This window comes from Ochlerotatus camptorhynchus, unplaced genomic scaffold (genome assembly GCF_037179485.1).
Source record: "Ochlerotatus camptorhynchus isolate MF236.1 unplaced genomic scaffold, CSIRO-AGI_Acam_v1.1 ptg000784l, whole genome shotgun sequence".
In the NCBI taxonomy this organism is placed as follows: domain Eukaryota; kingdom Metazoa; phylum Arthropoda; class Insecta; order Diptera; family Culicidae; genus Ochlerotatus; species Ochlerotatus camptorhynchus.
The window spans coordinates 66,424-92,349 of record NW_027041249.1 but is presented as its reverse complement, the minus strand read 5'-3'; the positions used below and the strand labels follow the sequence as shown (position 1 = coordinate 92,349).

At 39.6% G+C, this 25,926-nt stretch overlaps 1 long non-coding RNA gene across 2 annotated transcripts in view; it reads left to right on the top strand.

The window, feature by feature from the left end:
* Positions 1-1,097: 1,097 nt before the first annotated feature.
* The window catches only part of LOC135715024 (uncharacterized), a 49,527-nt gene continuing 24,698 nt past the window's right edge, over positions 1,098-25,926 (top strand). Inside the window, exons 1-2 of one of the 2 annotated variants that reach the window (XR_010518920.1) lie at positions 1,098-1,364; positions 10,623-11,332. This is a non-coding gene — a long non-coding RNA (uncharacterized LOC135715024). The remainder of the gene's footprint in view (positions 1,365-10,622; positions 11,333-25,926) is intronic. The other variant, XR_010518921.1, reaches the window with a different exon arrangement.

The following is a 25,926-nucleotide window of genomic DNA, read 5'->3' as shown; positions in this document are numbered from 1 at the left end:
GTTGATTATACCATCTATTTTCTGTTTATGGCCGTACGACTGCGCCCATTGATTTAACACACGGCGGCTCTTTATCCAGGATTCACTAATCAAGCCGCTGCCATAAAATACTATCAAAGTTACACACCTGTGTATAATCCTTATGAGCGGGGTTGCATCGCGCTTATGAGGGGCACGCTTCGACCGTAACCAAATGAGAATTTAACATAAGCGCGACAATACTATATTTTCCAGATCCATGCGCGAAAGGTCGATTGGAGAATCGAATTATTCGGATTTCGTATAAAGTTATGTCGCAGTTTATGCTATTCATATTATGTATTATTAATCAAATACATTATTTATCCACACCGTGCATTTTTTGCATTTTCTATTGAGAAATCCAACTTAAACTCCTGCGCGCCTGGTGACAGGAATAAGCACTAACCGACGGTGATAAGTCTTTGACAGCCCTTGACAATTTCATTGATTGTTTGCCAAATTGGTTAGTTTCATGAAATAAGAAAATCTTGTACAAAATGCATAAAACTATGCATTGTTCTTAAATAAAAAGCTACTTCAAGACATATAAATTACTGAAAACATGTTAAGGTTTGAAATCATCTGCCGGTTAAACAGCAGACAAAGTTGGCCGACTAAATCGATCGACGAAAAACTATTAAATAGGCCGTTTGCTCGGTGTAGCACCAGACGAAAAACGATTTAATCTGCTGATTAATACACCGACTGAAATTAATTTTTATGTGGCAATAGATTTAGTCGGTGGACGAATCGGGAGTTTTGGATGATGTTTGTTTATTTGGAAGATATTTTCGAAACAAAGCACGATAGAATTCAGCATTATATGCCATTGTTACGAGTACTACTTTTTTGCTCGGATCATGTTTTGACCGGTAAGCTTAACAACCGAGTTAACAACTCAAGCGTTAGATTATTTTGTTTTGCCGTGAAAATTTTGCAACGAACACACGATTATCAAAATATGACATCCACTAACGCTTCTTGAATTCGCGCAGCCAAACTGTCAGTGTCAGTTGCCAGTTGTCAGTTTCTGATGCGCTCTGCTCGCGACGGTCGATGACAGTTCAAAACACGCCTTCGCTCGCGCAAGAAGCATTCGTCCGTTTCGTTGTCGTTTTTTCCCTCAGCGCAGTCAGTACGCAGTTGAAAAAAGAGGAAAGGAAGCAAAAAAGCGAGCCGTTCACTCCGCTGCCGCCGCCGCACTCAGTGTTTGTCGATTCAGTTCCATTTTAAACCGTGGCTCAGTCGCTTGCAAGCAATTTCTTCATTCGAGTCGAGAGTTAAAAGTGCTACAGTGTCCGAGTTGTTAAAACTAATTCCTTCGTCTGTGCTATTGAATTTGGGTTAGTTGGTTCTGCAGTGGAAGAGGCTGGATAAGATCCGTCCAACGAGGATTTGGGATTATTCCTGAAACGGATTCTGGTGCGGGTGCTGATAGAGGGAGTGTACAGATTCTAGCGGGAGAAAGAAGCAGATGCTCTGGAAACTGGTGCTCGGAACAGACGCTGGCAGATTTTTCTAGCATTCCTCACCACCAATATCTCGGTGCCGAAGCGAGGAAGAAAGTTTGAACAAGCGAAAAAAGTGTGTGTGCAATGTGGAAAGGAAGAAAATCCTGCTAACAGAGCCGAAAAAAAAGTGAAGATTTTTTGCTTGCCTGGTGTGCCGCCCGATGAGTGAGCGAGGAAAAGAGATGGAGCTTCTTTTTTTTTGTCGAAAATGTTGGAAAATTTCTCTTCGATTGTGGAAGTGATGATTTTTATTTCGTGAGATGAACCGTGTCTGCTGTCGCGTGGGGAAACATTTCGGGGGAATCCGGCAAGTGAATAGCGGCAGACAGTGTTATTCGTATTCGGAAGCAGCATTACTCCCGATGGATTCATCCGGATGATGGGGTATAGGTTCGAGACACGCAACTAGGGCTCCGTCCAAAAGTTTTTAGAGACGGGCAGGCGGGTGAGCAGGATGGAAAACTGTCTTGAGGGAAGGAAAGAACGGAAAAAAACAGGCAGAATCACTCCCTTCAAAGGCAGTGATGCCGGATTTGTGGCACAAAAATATTAGGTCAAAGATAGCAACCGATGGATAACGATTTTAAATTGGCTCACTACTTGACTAGCCTATTGGTCGATTAACGTACCCCATTCTAGTCGAAATTCTAGTACTACACAATGTTTGTTTTGATTCGCTATGAAAGTTTGACAGATAAAATGAGGGGTTCGTGGATTTTCCTATGTTCCGAGGGGTGCATCGATTAGCTTGGGACCGAAGAGAGTACCAGAGCTGAGCCAAAAAGTTGAGCACGTTTCTTCGGGACCTTCTGGTCTTAGAGTTACCTCTATGGTTGGACCATAGAGGTAACTCTAAGACTAGAAGGTCCCGAAATAACGTGCTCAACTTTTTGGCTCAGCTCTGGTACTCTCTTCGGTCCCAAGCTTATCGATTCACCCCTTGAAACATAGGAAAAACCAATAACCCCTCATTTTATCTGTCAAACTTTCATAGCGAATCAAAACAAACATTGCGTAGTACTAGAATTTCGACTAGAATGGGGTACGTTAATCGTTTTCTTGGGACCAATAGGCTAGTCAAGTAGTGAGCCAATTTAAAATCGTTAGTTTCGTATTGATTGTTGGTTGGACCGCCGCTAAAGATGTCCTAACTCTGTAGACAGAATGTTGTATTTTCTTAAATGATTCCAGTGAGAATCCTAAATAATTTTAAAGCCTACGGCACGTGATTTCTTGGTGAACTTCGAAATCTCTTCGCAATTTGTTGTCCGATGTCCGGCATTTTGCATATTTTTGTGATTTTAGATTCTTGAAATCCTTTAATAAAACAGCATCTAGCAAATTGAATTTACAAAAATTTCTCTAAATTTGAGCTCTCACAAATCACCCTGTAAAATGTTATAGCCTATCTTACTGTTACATATCTCAGAAATTTCCAGCTCCATCATCTTGAACAATTTTCTTGGACTAGGATTCTCTGGATTAAAAATATAACTTGAACGCAAAAGGTAATGACCAATTGGTTGGCCGTCAGAAAGTGCATAAAGCTCGACTTATGACCGGCACATATGAATTTCATACGCGTGATTTAGAATGATTTCGTCTAACACCAGGTAACACTTATACGCCTTAGAACATTTCACTTTCCCAAGCGTTGAAAGATGAATGGTCAACACACGGGCCCTGTAATCCCACCGACCGTGGTTCGATTCCAGTCTGCACCGATTTATAATTTTTATGTCAACATTATTTTTCATAATGCAAATCCATGAAATTCATACCGGTTTCTTATGGCTAAAATTCATAAGTGGTTCTTATGGAATTCTTACGTTATTTTGTCTCAGTGTGTAACCAGTCAAAAATATGTATAATCTCAAATGCAACTATTACCAAAAAGCTATTAGAGCTCAACAAGAGAGCTCTTTTCATAGACTGTTTATTCAACCACAATGATATAATGTTCTGTTATCAAATCTTGACAGCCGGGTATCAGAACTTGCTATCGATTGGGTTGTTTAACTTAGAAAAACATACCGATTTTTATACATCATCTGATAGAGCTTCGTTTTCTGAGCACAACGATATTTTTATCGATCCCGTAGACATTCATCTCGATTTTTAAATCAAGATTTAAATTGTTGATCGTTGACACTAAATCTATTCCTCGACAGCTCGCTCCCATACAAAGTCCCTCCAAGGGGCGCTAAGATGGTGATTTTTGCTAGTGTATTCGTACTTATTTACAATAGTTCCAGTGTACCAAAATTGATGAAATTTTGGATTTCGGTTCCATTTTTAATGCAGATAACGAATATGTATTCACCTCAATACCCCTAAACAACCCAATTTGGTATAATCCTTTGCTCGGGATGTGAATTGTATAGGTACAGGGGTCTCCCTTATCTCAGTCGCTAAAGGCACAGCTACAAAGCAAGACCATACTGGAGGTGACGGGGCCAGTCTGGTTTAGGACTTTTTCGGGTTGGAAAATTTCTCGACTTCTCTGGGCATAGAGTATGATTGTACTTGCCACACAGTTATACTAATGCAAAAATTTTACAAGCCTCAAAAGCTCTCAATTAAAAACTATGGAAGTCTATCTAGAACACTAAGTTGAGAGCACGCAATATGTTAATATGCGATAAGCAATAAGCTTGAAATGCGAAAAAGAAAAAAAAGGAACCCACCGATTGGTTGATTCAAACGATAGAAATTAAATGCATATTCAATGGGCATTCTAAAAGTGAGACGCCCCTAGGTGCAAAACCTTACAGGGAATTCGATTTACAAACCTTCTTAATCCGACTGCAGTGCACACTTCACCTACATATGGCACCACTGCTGCTGGTACGTGTCCCTTCTGACACCCTTCCTGCCCGCCTTCTCACCCTCACTGATTCAATAAGCTCGCTCTAAACTACACGGTAAGAAAAAAGTACCGAGCGGCCAGTTTACTTATACTTATTTTTGACTTGTTTGTCTCCTTTTCTCCTTCTAATGTTGTTAAAAACGGAAAAGCAAAACCATCCAACTAAAGTGTGGAAACCCAACGTTGAGTATAATCATATTCACCCACTTTTAAGTACAACTAACTTAGTTTTGGGTCGAAAGCGAGTAGAAAATTCCATACGAATTGCACACAAGTAAATGAAAACTACTTTGACCGCCTTTACCTATTTTTGACTTCCTGCACTTTAGTGCCGAGGTGAGTGAAAAGAACTTACTTTTGGGTTGTTTTTTTCTTACCGTGTACTGCTGCTGCTGCTTCTGCTTTGGTCTGGTCTGGTCCGGTGCTGCTGGTGGTTGGTAGACAGCGGATCGGAGCGACCAAAAACGGCGACGAGCTACCATAGCAGGAAAGAGAAAGAATGAAACGGAATGCCACTATTCCTGTTCTTTTGCGATTTTTGTGTCGTCGTTGTCGTCCGACAGCAGGCCAGCCAGCCAGCCAGCTCCGACCGGTCCTTGCCCGCTGATGATGATGACACGGTGGACGGTCGGTTGGCGATGAGTAGGAGTTCTCGTTGCTGCGTTGCTACTTGCACTTCAGCGAAGGCCCGGCCTTATCCGCGCTGGGGGACGGTCGATGGTGATGGACAGGGCGAAAGCATTTTAAGAAGGTGAATTTTCTAGCAAAACTGAACATGCAAGGACTGATGGTTCCATCCTTTCTTGCTGGAACCTTCCTGAAAGAGGAATCTGATCCCCGCAATATCGGATTCACTCGGGTGGGAAGTGGGAGTTTTACACTAAGGCAATATAGGCGATTCGATTGTGATGGGAAAGATGTGGAAGCTGACGTCGGTGTTTTATATATTTCCTGCATTGTTGACCTGGTCCTTGCGTTTCCTTTAGGAATGGGACTTAATTTTAGTTTTTTTTTTTTTTTTTTGTTAAATCAATGCTTTTTGCCTGTGGGCGGAGAGAGATTAATTGTGGGTTTTAATTGGTTTGCATTCTTGGGTTTGCATGAAGGTGAAGAAAACCTAAAGCATAAAATTGAGGGGTTTTGAACAACATTTTATTATAAAAAATTTCTCCATTTAGACTCTTTGTGAGTTTAGTTTCGCCGATCTCATATTTCGCTTTCCATTTCGCTCTTACCTTTCCCACCTTGGAATACTTAGAACGCTTGGTTTCAATGACATTTCTAGTGATGTTTACTTTTAACCCCTTGAGAACACTCAAGCTTCCAGCTGATCATGTTTACATAACAAAACCAGCTGGTGATTGTTTTTGCGCACGAAAACTTCAAAGAAAAACTGAAATGGTAAGGGTTCCAAAAGCCAAAGAAGATTTTGGCAGCTTCCACATTTTGTCGAGAAAATCTAAATATCAATAGAAACCGCAATAATAACGTGAAGATAATTGAGTAGCGTTTCTGTAGAATGTGTGAACTTTTTCTTTGCACCAACTTTCATATTTTTCCACAACTTCAATATACTTACCTAGTTTTTAGCATTAATTGTACAGATTGCCTTCAACTTTCACTTAACATCCAACATTTATCGATTGGTCGGGTCGGAGAACCATGTTTGACCAAAAAATCAACTTTGTTGTTCAAGTACCATTGAAGAACCTCTAGGCTATAGTGACAGCTGGCACAAAACTTTTCGGAACCATAGTGGGATCGGATAAACGGCTGAACCCACGTATCAGTTACGTCCAATTCTGTATTGCATCATCGACAAAAGAAAGTCGTCTGGATGAAGAGAGCAGCTCACACATAAAAATAAGAGGACCGAGAACATTGCCTTGTGGCACGCCATATGGTATGTTGAAAGTCCTGGAAGGCACGGCATTCAGCAGACTATTACGGGTAGAGCCATTTCGTGATCCATTTTCAACTATGAGAGTGTGTGGTACTGTATCAAAAGCTTTCGCAAAATCAACACTTGCTGCTTTGATTCTAAATCACATGATATCGTTGATACATAACACACATTAGGTTCGATGTTGTTGAACGATGCTTCATAAAACTGCGCTGTACAACACTGTGTGGAACAGATTCTCAAATACCTTACTGAGACTGTACAGTATGGATACACCTCGATAATTTCCAACACAATTGTAACTTCCAGACTATGTACGCCTTTTTCTACGTAATTGAGAACGTTATGTCTTGGAGCGAGCGGTTGAAAACAGCAGCGATGGGCGTCGCAAGCGTAGCTGCACACACATAAGGCAGGCTGTATGTTCCGGGTCCTTTCATTGAATCGAGATCTTCGAGGGCTTTCTGAACTTCGTCTGTGTCAATATTTTGCATGTGTTTTAGAAAAAATGACTTAGGACTCCAACTCAAGTTCGTGAAGTCTAGCTTTGTCGGACTCGTTTTTCGCAAAGAAATATCGGTTGCGCATCTTACGTAGATTATTACGCAACTCGGAAGTCCACCACGATTTGTTAAACACAAAGATCAATGCTTGTTCTTTTCGAGATATCGATGGCAGTCGATAATTTCTAATAGAGATTTGTAAAAAGCTGATAGCATTTCGTCTACAGTACTATTTTTCGATAATCATGGTTATAATTGGTTCCCACTCAAAGTCCACAAAAATAGAGTTTAACAACTCAAAATCGCATGCCAAATAGTCAAATTTTAAAACCTTTATCTTGATCGTCAAGTAATGTTGGTGCGTTACTCTCGTCAAGCAGTGAAATGGCTGGTGTGTAATGGTTATCACCAGGTAACAGCGGAGAAGATAGTGCAAGCAGGTCAAGATACTCTAGTAGATTGGTAAATACCAGGTTCAGGAGTCTGCCGTTTGTGTTGACGAAGCTATTAATCGCCTCAAGTCGTTGGAAAATATTACATCTGTAAATTTAAGCTCAGTATCAGTAGAGACATTTGAAGGAATGAATCCATTAATGTCCTCGTCCAGATGCCATCGAAAATCAGGAAGATTGAAGTCGCCGATCGACCAAATTACGTCGGACTCCTAAAAACGATCTGCAACTAGTTGTATTGCCCTTGCATGCGCAATATATAACTCGGTACCCGAATTAGGTAGGAGGTAGATAACAATTGTTCATGTTTCATCACGGTTAGTCATCGAATTAGATTCCCGTCAATGATGAGCGATCACAACGGAAGAAAACGTAATCAGACGAAATTTCACTGCTATCAATATCTGCCCGGAACCAACAGCAAACGCAAACCCTTGACATTCTGGTAGTACACCGAAAACATGCGATCTGAAACACGCTTCGCTACTCTTCGAGATGCGACGGATTGGCACGACGGTGACGGGGGGATCAAGGGCTTCCGAAATGATCAAACTGGTGCGTCCCGGGAAGGTTAAGTCCATTACAGGAGTGGTAGTAGAAGAAGTTTAAGCTGGAAGCAACGGTGTTTTCGGTTTCCGGCATATCAAAGGAACTCGAAATGTTTGGATCCGTAATCTTCAAAATTCCCGTAATCTTCAACACAAGCCAAGCTTCGATTTCAACGATGGATCAAGACCATCTTTGAAGGACACAGATGAAATGGTAGTAATGTCCTTGTCTTTCGGGATCAGTTTAACCACAGCAGGATTACTGTCGACTTTGAGATTGGCTTTGACTATAGCCGATAGAGCTTCAGTTGCTACATCCGGTCGAATTCTGGAGGGATACAACCAGAATGTCTGATCCTCGTTCTTACAAACAGGGTCCAACATTGAATAACTTCGACACTTGTCATCCGATTGACTTGAGTAGAAAAGTTTTGGAAACGTCAATTCAGTACAATTATAACCATGAACAGTGATGGAAAAGTTCGCGAAAACTCACTATGACTCGCGAACTTTTCCCTTGGTGAACTTCGTGAAATATCGTGAACTTTTCCAACACTGACCATGAATCACTTCACACCGAAACAACGTGCTGAAATAATGACGATGTACATTGCAAATAGTCGTTCAGTTGTGCATATCGTCGAAAATATCGTGGCAAAGTAGTGAAGGTTTGGCTAATGCCAACCCGCATAAATAATAATCATAAGAAGCACCTAACCACCAATATTATCTCAACTACATGTGGTATGATCGCACCATCTGTGATATCGTTTGTGTATGGTACCCGTTTATAAGGGAATGCATTAATGAGTGAATAGGGTCACATTGAATATTCGCGTGTTTTGCCTTTTCATACACAATTCCTGTGGCCTGTAGAATTGAGCAGTTAGTCCAGTTTTATGGAAATCCATAGCACAGCTCGGCGTGAATAAGGCTTTCACGGATGACGATGAATGCATGCTGTTATGTTGGATGCATTGACTTCAAAGTGTTTTATTGATTATGCATTGACTACAAAGTGTTTTTATTGAAGAAATCTCTTAATTAAGAGTAGTGTTCGAAAAGTTAACCAAAATTTGGTGAACTTCGTGAAATATCGCGAACTTGTCCAACGCAGTTTATTTACACGAATGCAAACGATAACAACAATTTGACTCGATTACGTAAAGTAGTGTTCGTGTTAAACACAGCGACGTGTTTTGGCTCAGGGCTTCCTCATCCCTTCACCTTAACAGCATATGTTAGAATCGCAATACAACTACATTCATATCAAGTATAATTACCAGTCAAATCCTCAGCACAGTAATCAAGGTCTGATGCTTCTGCCACTTTCTTTCGAAAAACTTCCACAAAATATTAATACTTGACTCCCAAAGGTGAAATTTTTGCCTTCGAAAATGGCAAAAATAGATTTTTTTTAGTAAATACTGATTTTTTAAACCTTTGATACCGATAAGTTTGAAAACAATCTGGCAACGCTGATCTATGTCGATCGTTGAAGCGAACTTTTCTAATGTAGACCGTACACGATTGCTTTTATTGACAATAATCGTATTGTCAATACATTCAATATTGACGTCAATACATCGGTATTGACAATATTTCTGTATTCACATCATCAATATTAATGTCAATAATTCCCCTTCGCGTCAATATATTAATACGTGTGGGGTTTGCTTAACACAAAAAATCAAATTCGAAATAATAAAGTCAGACTTATCAATGACGTTTGCGTGCTCACTCTAGATACCGCCGTGACGCAGTAAACATCTGAAATGAGTCGTTAATCGGTTTTGAAAGCAATAACGCAATCGTCATAAAGAAATCTGGGACCAAGGCGAATGGACTTTTTCATACAAGCGTTCACACGTACGATTTCCCCACCTGACTCCTTTACTTTAAAACGTCGCCGAAAAAAGCCAATCTAATCAAATAGTCTTTTACTTTGACTTAGACGTCTGTGCTAGGGAAGGTTGCGTCAACGACAGATCCTTATTTCTGGCAACTTTCGATGTACATACATAGCACAGACAAACAGACGTAACTCTTTGAAAAAGTTGTTCTTGAAAACAGTAACGACATCTCTCGGGCTTCTCGCGGAAAACAAGCTTGCTCGCTAACTCGCAAACAATATTGCATAAAACTTCTATAGAATGTATAGAAATGTCATTGTGATCCGATGCGAGCGCTGCGACGAGTAGTTCGCGGAACTGATAATATTCAAATCAACCGTTAAATGCGTAAACGAAGATACACAATGAAGTGTTTTACTTCTGTTTGTCTGTGTACATAGCATTGCACGATTCTTGCAACTCGTTTTATTTTTCGTAGCACAGCCACTCACTGTTCCCAACCCGGATTCTCCTTCCATCTTCAGCCCACTGCGTATTTCCTAGTGGTGTTTTGTAGGATGTGATATGTGTCTCTAGTGCCTGTGTAGTGCATAGTGGCCACCCGTCCGCCCGCTTCTACGTTCCGCACGGATGGGTGTAAAGAACCAATGAAGAATAAATTTTATTTCGTATTTTTTTTGCTTTCATTCTCGGCCGTTTCTTCGCTGCTGCTCCTCGCCTTCTTATTACCGTGAGCTCTTTCTCTTTTCCTCCCATTTGCTCGACTGGATCAGCAACGTCGACGGTGGTGGCACACCGTGCAAGCAAACCAAAGGCAGGCAGTCAACAAGACAGGCCCATAGGCAGCACTGCTCTCTGCTCTGCTCTGCTAATACAGAAGCGCCGGTTTAACCTTGGATTTATGTGTATTTGATTGCGTTTAATATTCTACATTCTCCGTTTCTTTTCGTTTATAATATTAGTGAATTAATTTCCCTATGTTTTAATAAAATTCACCGCTTATAGGAGTTGGATGGAAACGAGTTCGAAACTGGTGGAAGCCAAAAAGTCCCTTCGTCGAATGGCAGAAGAACAAAAGTGGAGTTAGAGAAGAGCAACGTCAAAGTGAAGAGATTCGAATGGTTTTGTTCGGAGTACAGGAGTGTTTGTGTGACGACAAGTGATAAACAACACATCGCCGACCGGTTCAGGAGAAGCTGAATTTAATATTGTGGAAGAAAGCTGGCAGCAGAATTTCATATGAAAGGTGAATGGATTGCATTCTGATAAGTGAATACGTTCCGGGAAGTCACGCATTGAGGATCGCTACTGATAGCGCGTGTCTGTGAGGGTAGAGAAGTGCACAGTTGTTTGTTCGGGAAGAAGAAAGAAGCGGAAATCCTGCGACCGTCCGAGGGAATTTTGCACTCCCGGAAGACGCAACCAGTAGTGTGGTGAATCGCATACTCAATCAGTGGCCCATCAATTATCATCTACATCGTCATCACCATCAACAACATAGCCGAGCAAAATAGCAGCAAAAGTGTTTGTGATAGTGTTGTTTTCTCTTCATCATCATCGTTCCTTCTCGTCTTACTTCACAATCTGGTGTGTTGGTGGATTAATTCAATCGGGAATACAATCGAGAACTCTCAATGGAAGAGTGCTGCTGGAGAACGGGAGTTCAATTAGGGTGAGTTCCGCTTTTTATTGAAGAAAAATAAGAGACAGTGTAACAGTGTTTCTCCAACACCATCAGACCCATAAGTTTAGGTTGTTGTTACTAAATTATTCGATGTTGATGAAATATTGACTGCTATGACGAGGGTGTCGCATCTGCGGCTAGATAGAGATATTCTCTGCACATACTCCATATGTAGAAATACAAAAAAATAAAAGCAATAATGTGTGCAGAGGAAAACATCGTCAACAAACAAATACATCCGACATCGGGCTGTACGCGCAAGAGTGCACTGCAAACACACGCATACTAGCGAACAAGAAGGCAGCTACACTGCCGATGATTGATTGGGCGGTGAACATTCACCAAAGCTACACGGGCTTTATGGGTGGGGTGCGTTTAGTGGACTTTGTGTCTTTCGTTTCGAAAATATCTACCGCAGTGCAGTGTATCAAATATATTTCTTCAATAACGTCATCACGTTGCTTAGTACTTTAATATCTGGTGTTGAATGAACCAAACTTTTGATTGCTATGATTTTGAAATCAAATTTCCCTAGATTGATATGAAAATTGTGGGGACGATTCCATGTCAAACTATTTACGAAATTTTTGCACGTATGAAGAATTTGCTGTGGGAATACTACTCTTCCCTTGGCTAGTTTCAGGGCTGTTACAACAGGCGCGGATTTCGCGAATTTCGCGATTTTCGCGGATTTGTCGCGAATTTGAACTTTCAGTCGCGAAAATCGCGGAAACATTAAATGATGTCGCGAAAATCGCGAAGGGACTGATATGCTGTCACAAAAATTGTGGAATTCAATGTAACCTTTCCGTCCCGGATTATTTTGCTGTCATCAATTTTGTTGTTCATTTGGTTCTCAATTTTTTACCGGCTCAATCCAAACACCCTGCAAATAATCGAGAAATAATCTCAAGTCACACCGGATTTACATGGAAATTCCATGAGGTCTGTCCAATGTGAGACATTTTCCTTTTTTCCAATATGAACTTAGAACTTCGTTGTCACATCATAAACGAATCGTATATATGCGAGTAATTGTCATGTATACCGGATATTCTGGGTTCTCCAGGTCGTCCTGGAGTTCAGTTGATTTGTTCTGCTGTAACAACCAAGACTCCAAACAGATTCAAAGTGTCTATGTGGATTTTACCCGACCTATTGCTACGTATGCGGGATGTTCTGGGTTCTGGGGTCGTTCTGGAGATCATATTGTTTTTCTACTAGATCACCCAGGACTAATTAAATGTCTGTAGTATCGAGATATGCCTGGGCGGGATTGCGGTGTCTATGTTAATCATGCCAACCTATTTCCGTGTATGCCAAATGTTCGAGGATTTCCAAATCGATATTTCGATACTACAGATAGTATCATAGTCTTTTTTGATCTATTAAAACAAATCATCTGAGCTGTAGGACGATTTGGAGAACCTAGATCATCTGGTATACGTGGAAATAATTAAACATTATCCATATAGAGACTATGAATCTGTTTGGACATATTTCGATACTACAGACTTTATCCCAGTTATGGTTGATCTAGTAGAATAAATCATCTGAACTCCAGAACGATTTGGAGAACTTAAAACATCTGTTATACATGGCAATAGGTCATGCATGATCCACATAGACACTGTGCATTTGTCTGGAAATATTTCGATACTAAAGACATTGTCCCAATCTCGGTTGATCTAGTAGATCAAAATATCTGAACTCCAGGATGATTTGAAGAACCTACAACATCTGGATTACTCGGAAATAGATCATGCGTGATCCACATAGACACTTTGAACCTGATTCGACATATTTTGATACTACAGACATTATTGCAGTCTTGGTTGATTTAGTAGAACAAATCAACTGATGTCCTGGACGATTTGGAAAACCTATAATTTCCGGTATACATTGTAATAAGTCGTGCATGATCCACAGAGTCACATGTATACGATTCTTCAGACCCCAAGGAGTATCCGTGTAAATACAGAACCGCGACGTGACCAATAAGTGTGACTTATGAAACTCTGGTAATTTCTCGATTATGTGCAGGGTGTGTGGTTTGAATCGATCAAAACTTGAGAAAACTAGAGCCAAATTAACTACAACATTTAGGACATCAAAATACGTCAGAGACGAAGAGGTTAACTTTCAAGAAAATTTGCATTTTTAATGAAAATGCATTAATTCTTTTAAATAATGTTTCATCAAATCTAGGCCGGTATTATTCAAAGAGTCTCATAATGTAAGGGTGTTTTATTATGTTCACTAATTACTCAGAATTTATACTATACATAAATAACTGAAGATGATACATTGTCATTTTTTAATTTTTTTTTAAAGTTTACAAACGATACTCCTTTAGCTCAGTCGGTAAAGCTGCAGCTACAAAGCAGGTCCATGCTGAAGGCGACTGAGTTCGATTCCCGTCCAGTCTAATAATTAGAAAATTGAGGATAGGATGATACAGGCAAAAAAAATCACTCAATTAAAATGTGAAAGTACTTCAAAGAACACTAAGTTGAGAGCAGGCAAAAATCTAATATGCAATAAGCAATAAGCTTGAAATGCCATGTAGTAGTATACAAATGGTATTTTTAGGCAATGAAAACAGTTTTTTTTTGTCGCGGATTAGTATTTGAAGTCGCAGATTTCTTTTGAGAAATTGCGGATTTCGCAGATCAAATTTAGAAAATTTTGTAACAGCCCTGTAGTTTTTAACCTGGACGTTGGTGGGCGGGCCTAATCTTATGCTTCATAGTGGAGCGTTGGAGACGGTTGGTTTAGGTCCGGCATCGTTGGCTCATGCCGTGACAAAATAGCGTCATGAGCATGCGATGAGGATTACTAAGCTTCCCCTCTCTGCTAAACCATTGTATAAGAGAACCAAAGTTCTAGCCTGAAGTGATAGTATCACACTTGTTACTCCTTTATTTGAAAGCCGCGTTGTAGTACGCTTACGTATAGGCACTGACGTTGGGTGCGATACTGGCGGGTTTTTACGCAGATAGATTTATTTGGGTTTGCAAAGGAATTATATGAAATATTTCAGAAAGTGCCCAACGGAGCTCCTTCTATTTGCGTGACAAGCTTTCATTGTTGTTTTCATTGAAGCATTACTCAGGGAACAATATTAAACACCATATATGTAACTAATCTTATATATGCTTCATTTTGGTTTGGGATAAGTGTTTGAACTATGGCTCGGGATTTCCACTGTGGCGTGCTTCTATTGTGACATATCCATACGTAATTTTGTGGGACGACATAGTGGAAACGTGTGAGTGTAGTTGGAGCATATACCTTATATAATTTAAAAATCAGCTAGGAAACTAATTTCAAAGTGAAGCATTTTAGTCACTTGAAGGTGTCACCTGGGTCGATCTAAGATATAATAAATATAGATCAAAGTCGAAATTACTTAAAACACGTTAAATTTTAGATTACATAGCAGTTTAGGTACTTGATAAAGCATGGGTTATGATTGATTAGCTAAATTAGAGATTTCAATTATTTATTAAACTAGACTAATGAGATATCATAAAGGGTGTCCACGATGAAATTGCCACACACAAAATTGATTCGCAAAATTCGAGTTTTCATCCGATTGCCATCAAATTTTCAGGGATTGAGAAATAACTATTAAACTTCATTTTACCATTTTACTCGTATTTTATTTACAGTCCATACGCAAATGCCCGCACCTTGGCCTTAACCCCGGCCATAAGATTCTGCACAACCTGTGAATCAACCGTTTTTTGCATGTAAACCCATACTTTCTTCAGTTCCTCGACTGTCTTCACTACCTTAGGTCGTTTAAGAAGGTGCTGCTTCATAATCGCCCAGTACTTCTCGATGGGGCGGAGCTCCGGAGTGTTGGGAGGGTTGAACATTTTCGGCACGAAATTGACCTTATTGTCCGCATACCACTTCAGCACGTCCTTGGAGTAGTGGCATGAGGCCAAATCCGGCCAGAAGATTGTTGGGACGTTGTGGGCCTTCAGGAGAGGAAGCAGCCGCTTCTGGAGGCACTCTTTTATCTACACCTTTCCGTTCATCGTGTCCTGGGTCACGAAAGGTGCACTCCGCTTCCCGCACGTGCAGATGGCTTGCCAAACCAGGAATTTCTTCGCAAATTTGGACATCTTCTGAGTGCGGACATGCTCCGGAACGCTGAACTTATCCTTGGCTGTGAAAAACAGGTTGCCGGGGATCTGTTTGAAGTCGGCCTTCACATATGTTTCGTCGTCCATGATGCAGCATTCAACTTTCGTCAGCATGTTGAGGTACAACTTCCTGGCACGGGTTTTGGCGGACTTGTTCTGCTTCTCGTCGCGATTAGGGGCCTTTTGTACCTTGAACGTTCGAAGCCCAGCCTTAGTTTTGGCCTTCTGGACAAAACTTCGGCTTAGGTGCAGCTTCTTAGCCACATCCCTAACGGAGGCGTTCGGATTTCGGTTGAAGGCCCCAACTACGCGGTTGTGATTTTTGGTGTCGTACGGAATACTTTTTCCTTCACTTCTGGGCTTCCGATCGGTGGTCAACCGTTCCTCGAACCGCTTAATCACTCGCGACACCGTGGAATTCGGGATTCCCAACGTTTTAGCGATGGAACGATGCGAGAGATCCTTGTTCTCGTGATGAATGCGCAAGATTTTATCACGCACGAGCTGTTCTTTCGACTCAGTTTTGATCACAGGACTTTAAAACTTGCAGGATGTAAATAATGGACTATGAACTAAATCCACCCAAATTTTCATTAAATTCTACCCAACGGTTAAAAAGTTAGAGCAATTTCATAGTGTGGCAATTTCATCGTGGACACCCTTTAATCATCAAACGAACTTAAATAAGAAAATTTAGACAGCCTAATAACATTAAGTAAATTAACAAAAGAGTTAGGATGCGGGGGGTCCGCTTAGGGAGGCAACTAGCCTTTTCATATATTGTCTGTTTATTTTGATGGTTGCTTTAAAATATCAATTTGGTATATATGTGATAGGATGAATCAGTGGGAGATGGATTTTCGGTTTCTTTACATTTTGCAACACAAATCTAGTACTATGTGTCATTTCCTCAAAACCCCCCAAAAACCGACCTCTTCAATCCCTTCCTTTTCCCATGGCGTTCAAGAGGTCCGCATAGACTATTCAGCCATTACCCTTCCTTTATCCTCGGCTTTGGATTGACTTGCGCTCCCATTGCCCCACCAAACGCTGCAAAATGAAAATGAAAATGAAATGAAGAATTTGCTGTGGGAATACTAGCCAGGGTGGCAAGTGAACCAGGAAAACTGGGATAAAGTCGGAATTTTATTTTGACGAGGAAAAACCTGCAAAAGTCGGGAATTTCATCTGGTTTCTATGATTTAAATAGAGTAATAGAGACAGTTTTGTATGGCAGTCAAATTTAAAATGAATTTTTATGGCAAACGAAATAAAATTAAGTTAGGGCCCATTAGGAAACCTCCTGAGTCAAAAACTGGTTCGCTTACCATAGCTTCTGAATTTTACATAGGTGATAATGGTAAAAGTTTGAACAAAACGTTTATTTTTATAATCTGGTCAAAACTAATCATTTCGTTCAAGCTAAAACTTCCACACAACTAAAAAATTGCTGTGAGGTGACCAACATTTACCTAAAGTGTTTTGTAGACGTACACTGGAGTCGCTTTTTACGCGGTTTTTTTTTACACGGTTTTTTTTTACGCGGATTTCGGAATTTACGCGGTTTTTTTTTACGCGGATTCCGGAATTTACGCGGTTTTTTTTACGCGGATTTTGGTTTTTTTTTTACGCGGATTTCTGAATTTACGCGGTATATCGCTTTTTACGCGGTTTTTCCTTACACGGTCTTTTTTTACTCGGTTTTTTTTTACGCGGATTTCGGAATTTACGCGGTTTTTTTTTACGCGGATTCCGGAATTTACGCGGTTTTTTTTTACGCGGTTTTTTTTTACGCGGGACGTATCACCCGCGTAAAAAGCGACTCCAGTGTATTACCTATTTATATCATTACCATTTTTTCTCGAACCATTTGGATTCGGTGAAGATAACTGATAATTCAAATTGACAGCTGAATATACAGTGGCTAATCGCTGAGGCATATTCAAGTACGCTTAGTAGACCGAAGCAATCGTTTTCTTCTTAGCTTTAAACTAGTTACGTTATGTTTAGTAGATAAAAATCCAAAGGGGGGAGGAGGGGATCTAAGCCAAATACAATTTCTCGCTGATATTATATCTTAATCGTTCAGTCTTTAATCTATTAACTTCACAGCTCCCTAAACTAAACATGGCATAAATTTTTTCCATGATTTGTTTTCCGTCGATCTTGTTTTCCGTGCTGAGCACCAATGCTACCGACGCCAGGGAGGCAGCTCCCACACCTGGACCCTACCTATCGACCCTTCAACTCATGCACTGGGGACCAACGGCTTTACTTCCCTTCCGAAGGAAGGCGTGATCAGAGATGTTATGCCTCAGAACATCCGGCGGCGCCGACTGGGATTGAACCTAGGCCTGCTGGGATTAAATAAATGTAAACTAGTTTTCATAATAAATTTGAAGGTTGATGTTTATTAGTGTTCTGTTCTTCATCATTGCGAAGAGTCACATGACGTGTCAAAAAATATCATATGCATAACTATCAGGAGATTCTCCTTACACTTTCCAGAAAATTTTCTTGAAACTATGTTTGTAATAACCTTGCAATTATCTTTATTTGGTATCGTTCTTAAAACTCACTTTGAAACTTCAAAGTCTCGTTAATAAAGATAACCTAACCGTTTGCAACTTTTATAATAATTACATTTCTTTTAAATTCTTCTCAAAATTATCTTTGAACTCAAAAATCTCTTTTCAGAAATCCTTCTGAATTCTCTTCAGAAATCCCTTTGGATTCTTTTCTGAATTTTCTTTTCTCTTATTAAACTCTGAATACGGTTCCTTATTGGAATTCCCTTAAAGTTCTTTTCTAAATATTCCGCAGTGTTCTTTGGAAACGATCCAAATAACACGATCTAAATTCAGTTTATAATTATGTTTGAACTCTTGTCAAAATTCCAAGGTTTTCATCCAACCGGGAAATCCGGGAAAATGCAGAAAAGTTAAAATTGCACCGGGAAAGATCATACATACTCATTCCAATCTGTTACGAAGCTACTTGAAGATATAGAAGCAGATTAATGCTATGTCAAATTCATTCGACACCGTACACAATCAAAAAAATCATGAGATAAATTAAAAATTATTTTCTACCCTTTGTGCTAACCAGGAACCAAGATTAGAACATCTTAGAATACCGTGGTTTGCCTGTAAAAAGTCATGAGTTCAAATCTCACCTGGATAAAGCACGAATGCTCCAAGAGTGACTACAATTAAAAATATCTGAACTCTAGAAATTTTGGAAAACATAATAAACCAAACCAATGATATTATGGGGCTTCACAAAGGTTTACACATTAATGGTGGTAAGATCCAACTCAGATTAACTTTTAATCCCGTCCCTGTTTGGATGATCTGCAAAGTGTTTGCTTAGAATCGTGTTGATTAACTCTGATGTCGACATCATAGTAACAGGACAGTGTTGGTCGGGATTTAATCCAAGGATAATACCAGTTGGAGCTTACCCCACCATAAGTGAATCATGGTATACCTTGTTCAGTCTGCTGAACTTCAAGATCAGATATCCGGGATGATTTCGATAATCCATTTTTTAATGATGGTATGAGTGTGTGAAGCACAAAATACTCAAAAATTCTGAGTGTACATCGAACAAGATTTCGATTAACCTGTAAAATATCTCCAGCACAATGTGGATAATGAATGTATTTCACAAAATGTTGTTTGGCTTATAGAACTTTAAGATCTAAATTCCAGGAAGATTTTAAAAACGTTCAATACTGCAATTCTCCAGCTCAGGTCTTATGATGGTATTGATATATGCTTTTTCCGACATACCAAAATAACATTTAGGCTCATGTTTTGCAGTGAGACTCTTTGATTTTATACGAACTCATGATTTCATGAGATTTTAGAGATCTAGACCATCAACATGTTAATGTAAATCTCATCTCATATGTTTTGCTACAAAATAGACGCATTTGAAAGCAATTCTGCTGACAACATTATTTTAATACCTCTAAAGGGTTAGTAATTACGGGTTGATTTTTCTAAAAATATTGAAAAAGAGGGGAAATGGCTCTAATGTTGGCCTATGGATCTAAGATTGGGCCCATCGTTAAAAATCTGCTATTTATCAATTTTATCTAGATGAACGCGTCATTGGGACGGTACTAATGGATATTTTTGGTCGCTATTGAAAATTCAGTCGATTGCTGAATTTATATATCCCTGGGCTTTGGCAAAACCTTGAGGTAGTTTAATTAGGCTACCAGGTCCCAGGGCTGATCTGGATCTTTACCACATTGGAAAGACCTCTGGCCAATTTTTGTCTAAACGAAACGAAACGAAATTTCCAAACAATCAGAAATTGTAAATTGTTTTTCGCAGATGTTATGAAGATTTACCTAGTCGATCGAGGCTATGCTGGTTGTTAAGAACTACAAAACCTTCTTAAAATCTTTAATGATTGGTGTGAACGTACTTTTATGGTTCTGTGCGTCTAAAAGTGCTGCGTAATTAGTTTCCGTCGAACTAGGACTGTCGTTTTGTTTGATTATAATGTTGCTGGGACTGCACTTCAACGTGTTGATCACGTTCAAGACCTCGATGTCATGTTGGATGAAAAGCTCACTTACACTCGCCACTTATTAACCACGATCGACAAAGCAAATCGTCAGCTTGGATTCATGTTCAAGATCTCTAAGGAATTCCGTGATCCTCTGTGTTTTAAAGCCCTTTACTGTTCATTGATACGCTCACTACTGGAATTCACGTGTGTTGTCTGGAATTCCTACCAAGCAGTATGGAGTGCACAATTCGAAGCAAATTCTTCAGATACGCACTGCTCTATCTTTCTTGGAGTGACCCGCTGAATTTACCACCGTATGCTGACCGTTGTCGTTTGCTGGGTTTGGATACTCTTGCTGAGCGACGAAACGTATCGCAGGCCGTCTTCGATGCTAAAATTTTGCTCGCAGAATATGATGTTCCTGAATTACTGGCCAAAATTAATCTTTATGCTCCTGCCCGAACATTCCGTCCGAGAGCCTTGCTACATGGAGTAGTACATGCAACCAACTATGCTGCTAACAGTTCCTTTGTCGCCTTGATTCATCAATTCAAAAAATGGCTCTAATGTTGGCCTATGGATCTAAAATTGGGCCCATCGCTAAACATCTGCTATTTATAAATTTTATCTAGATGAACGCGTCATTGGGATGGTACTAATGGATATGTTTGGTTGCTATTGAAAATTTAGTCGAGTGCTGAATTTATGTATGGACCCAAATTAGGGGCATTCAGACCGACATTACATCCCCTTTATGACCTATTTGACTTTGACATCAATGCCTCCAGAGTTCGTCATCGTTTGCTGTTGTCAAATTTGTTGTTTTTAAGGTGTATTAGGCACCCCGTCCCCCTGCGTGGATAATTGTCCGTACACATTTTTTAAAAAACCGCCACTCAGTGGGCACCTGACCTAAGACTCCAAACAAATCAAGCTGAACATTGCATTAGGTCCTAAATAACGTTGACAGATTCTCTTCGTCGACTTTCTCTTTGTATCCCCACGGTCATGCAAATACATTCCCAGGTATATTCAGCACACAGATCGATAAAAGACGCGTTTATCTAGCATGTAATACGACAAACATAACAAGAAATGGTTATGTGCTCATGTTATTAACGAAAGAGAAAGTCGACGAAGAGAATTGATGAATGTTACTTAGGACCTAATGCAATGTTCAGCTTGAAATATCAAAGCGTCTGTATCTTGGAAGTCTTCTTAAATCCCAACATTTTAAGATTTCAATTAGCAATGGCAACAAAGTGTTAAAATATCGTCTTGCTTCAAGGTCTCTTTAAGTTCAAGACTACTAAAATTATGTATTAATACAATCTCTCCGTTTTAACAATTTGATCTAACGACCCATTCAGTCCAATACAATTTCTGGATAGTCTAATGCAATTTCCGAATGATTCGTGGCAGCGCTAAACGCACCCCTCACTCTTAATAGTCTACTGCAATAGATAGATTGCAATAGACCGGCTCGCTCACACAGCCATGAACATGAAACAACTTCACCGATATGAAACCTATGAAACAGAGTCAACCGAATAGTGCTGATGGTGCGTGTGAAAATATTCATGTTTTGCTTCGTTCAGCAAAAGTAACCAGAGATTCTTAACAATTGTGTAACTATTCTTCTTCCTGGCTAGTATTTATTCCTAAAAACTAAGCATTTTCACCCCATTGCCTGTATTGTGGCTCAATTTTTCGCATTGTGCAAATTTGAAAAACAAACCCACGGATGCTTTTTTTTAAATCGAATTTGCTGCCCTCAGCATACTAAGCCTTATGATCGGATTGCCTCACGCTTACGTCTATCGGAGCCCCGTTGCATCATGTTATACGTATATCATTACACAGATGAAAAAAGAAACTTTAAGTGTGAAATTCAGCTCCAGCAAAGAAACTTCCCCCACAAAAAGAAGACAAAATTCGCAAACACCGAAAGCATGATTCGTTCGCGCCCCTTCCCCCGTCACCAGAGCAGAACAAAAGCAGGAGGTTCGGATAGAATGGAACGGAAAAATTTGCACAAAATTAGATGATTTGGCAAAAACCCAAATGCGGCGGTGAAATGAACTACAACAATGGCAGTGCAAATCGCGGTTTTTAGACGAACGCAATATGTACAGTAGGGTGGGTCATGTTTGTATGGTGGAGCAGAACTCTCTGCTCTTCACTGCTCATTCGATGTGTAATGAGGTCCCAATAACTGTCTTAAATTTGAACGTATTTGGTTATAGTCTGGATTTGCGGGAGAACTTTAAAATTTGAATGGAAAACTGAGCGAAACTATTCATTTGCTTGTAAGAAATTCAAAAATTGACCAATTTTAACCAAACCTAACCTTTTACTTTAGGCCAAGTGCTCCACGCACAATGAGATATATATATACAGGGGTTACTCAAAATAACTAGGATAGGCAAATTTTTGGTCAACTTTGGAGTGATGTAACTTCCTGATGAATGTGGGCGTCTTAGTGGAATACCAGTATAATGAGAGAGAGAAGGATTAGTATTTTCCATTTAATTCCACTACTTTATTTGCTTATCCTTGACAGATACGCGTATTTCGTCTACAATGTGCAGACTTCTTCACTGTTTTGTACTAATACTCGACTGTCGAGTATTAGTACAAGACACTGAAGAAGTCTGCACATTGTAGACGAAATACAATGACAATTATTCACGGCCCATACAAATTTAAAAAAATTTGTATGGACAATTGTCTACGCAGGGGAAGGGGGGGGGGTGTCAATAATCCCAAAAAACTGTCTACGTAGTTTATGAACAGGCCCTATAAGGTGTAGCCACGAAAATAGTCCTGGTCATTATATACCTAATTGCTCCATGCATACCTAGAAGCTCATATATACGCCTAATAACTTTTTTTCACAGAAGTCAAATCGATTTGCGGTCTTCGACAAAGTTGTTCTATGTAGTTTTCCTAATATAAGTCCTAAGGTTTGGTCAAAATTGAGCATTTTTTTAAATTTTTGGCTTGCTGAATTGTTTTGTTCCGTTTACCAATACAAACTTCAAAGCTGTCCCGCAAATCCAGATCGTGACCAAATTCGGCGTAACTGGGACCTCAAAATAGATCGAAAGAGCATTGGGCAGCCAGGGGGTATAAAGTTGACCCACCCTAATGTACTCTGTACACCAGACCATAAAGAGAAAGGAAAGAAATTCGATACAAGTAAAGCAAAAATCGGTAGGTTTAGATTATCGCTTTTGCTAGTTCGAACACGAGGTCCACTGATAGCCGACGCGCGGACACTTAGGGGGGTCTTTCAATGCGCAATTGACGTTTGTTTCTCGTTTTTCCTCGATTTTTTGGACGACTCTATTAATACGGCTCTCACTAGCCGGTTGGTCTGCTCATGGAAACTCTTTTAACGAGTCGGAAGGATAAATATTCAATTTTTTTTAAACGAAATAAAAGTTGCAGTGGCGTCCTGTAACCTTACTTTCTACCTGTGCACCAGCTTTCAAATACATTTAATCTTCTAGTTTACTCGATATCTATCCATTGCAAACAATATTTTGGTAATTGTTTATATTTTGAGAGTTGGTGCACAGGTAGATTAAGGTTAAGGAAACGTCACTGAAAAGTTGAATTAGGTTTGCAAATGTTCAATTCAATTCAACGGCGGAAAAGGCTTAACAACCTCTACTGCCCGAGTTATGGTTTTAGGCATTCAGATAGCTTTGCATAACTTGTTAAGAACAGCCCTCTTACGAATATACAAAATTCGCATTTGTATTAACCAAGTTACGTAAATTCGTAGGAGGCCCAAGTCCTAAATTATTGTACGAGTGATGTATGTAGATGTACATCCGTTACCGCATAGGCAACAATTAGGTGAAACCAGTACAATCTCCAATGATCATGAACTGTCCTGGCCACCTAATTTCAACTGGTGAGGATATGAAATATTGTTAGTCGGACACTTACTTAAGAACGGTTTACTCATCAGGCCTCTACACTAAATCCATAATGTCTCCTGCAGTTAACACTGATGCTGGTTCCTAAATCCTCGAAAGTTGAGTCATACGGTCTGAGGAGTTTATTCAGAAGCCATTTGTAGTTATTTTAAAACCTTCGAAAATGCATTTGGAAGGCAAAAATTAACCCATAAAGTCCCTGAAGATGAGTTAATGCATGATACCAGGCTTTTTATTTACTCACAAATTGAGCGCAAAGAGCAAACTATACAGCTTATCACATTGAGGAGAACGATTGCGCAACTTTATGAATGCACATACACAATCAGGCAAACACAAAACAAAACGGAGAAAGAGTGGTACTATTAGATAAAAGTTACTTTCCTCAAATTTGCTTCTTCTTCTTCCTCAAATTTCAAGCTAATTGCTTATCGCATATTAGCTTATTGCGAACTCTAAACTTAGTGTTCCAGATGCACATTAGGGTGCTTCATTCTGAAAAAAGTGATGAATTTCTGATGGGCCACCCTCCAGTTCGATTCATAGCCCCAAAATATGAACCTGTGCAAAAATTGGTAAAGATTGATGAAGGTTTAGAGGTCGCGCCAATGATTTGAAATTTGTATGGGAATTACTATGGAAGAATTTAAAAAATCGCTTATATCGCTATAACTTTGCTTCTACTTGTCCAAATGTCGAAAAAATTTAGTATGTTATTGCTATGGCAATAAACAAAAAGCCTACAGTTGCTACGCTCAGTTTTGCAGCGTATCAAGAATTATAAAAATGTGAAAAAATGGCAAAATAGGGTAAATTGACAGATGAATATGTACAAGGCAACAACGCCAATTTCATCGCAACAACAACAGGCTTGTTGATCATTGTCATGACAACCACATATTTTTTTTTTTTCAACGTTTGGACAACTACAACCAAAGTTAGAGCAATGTAAACGAAAATCAATAATTTCCCATACTAATTCACCAAAATCTCCATACAAAATCCAAATCATTGGCGCGACCTCTAAACCTTCATCAATCTTTACCATTTTTTGCACAGGTTCATATTTTGGGGCTATGAATCGAACTGGAGGGTGGCCTATCAAAAATTCATCACTTTTTTCAAAATGAAACACCCTAATGCACATCCACAGTTATTAATTGAGAGCTTTCGTAGCTTGTACCAGTTTTGCATTAGTATAATTGTGTGGCAAGTACAACTTGCTCCCGGTTCGAATCCCGGCAAGTACAACTTGCAACCGGGATTCGAACCATGGATCCAAATTCACGTACGTAGCAAGTTAGTCCAGTGACACTTGCTGGAACTCTGCGATAAAAACCAAATAAGAAACGTATTTTCCATGATTCATCGCATCAACGGAGTTACTCAAGCCAAAAAGTTTAACAAATAGTAACGAAATGTGGTTTCCACAGTTTTTTTTTTGCAAGGCCATCCGAACAGCCGTCCTTAATTTTAAAGGGGAAAGTCGAAGCAAGTTGGAATTTTACTTCTCTATCTAGTCCAGTGGTGCTCATGCCCAATTTTTTCCACAGCTGTATCATAGTTTGGTGGTCATATTTTTAGTTAAATTTTGAGTATTTCTCAATCATTTGGGCCATACATTCGTAGTGCAAAAATAATTTCAAGCTAAGATTGTTGCATCATAGAGTTCCAAGCACCACGTGCGCCTAGTCAATGTGATTCCTCTAACTGTTGAAACATGAGCACTAAATCTTTAACCTTTCATAGCTTATGTTACAGCGCCATTACTCGCTTTCTACTCCAGCATCATTTTAAGTGCTACCAAAGTTTTAAAGCATTCGTCGAGAGTAAATAAATATAAACAAATATTTCGTAAAGTCACACAAGCGCCTGGTTTTCCCAAAACCTGCAGAATTTAACTTAGATTGAGCAAAGCTGAGCTTGCTCCCATGGAGTAAATGTTAAC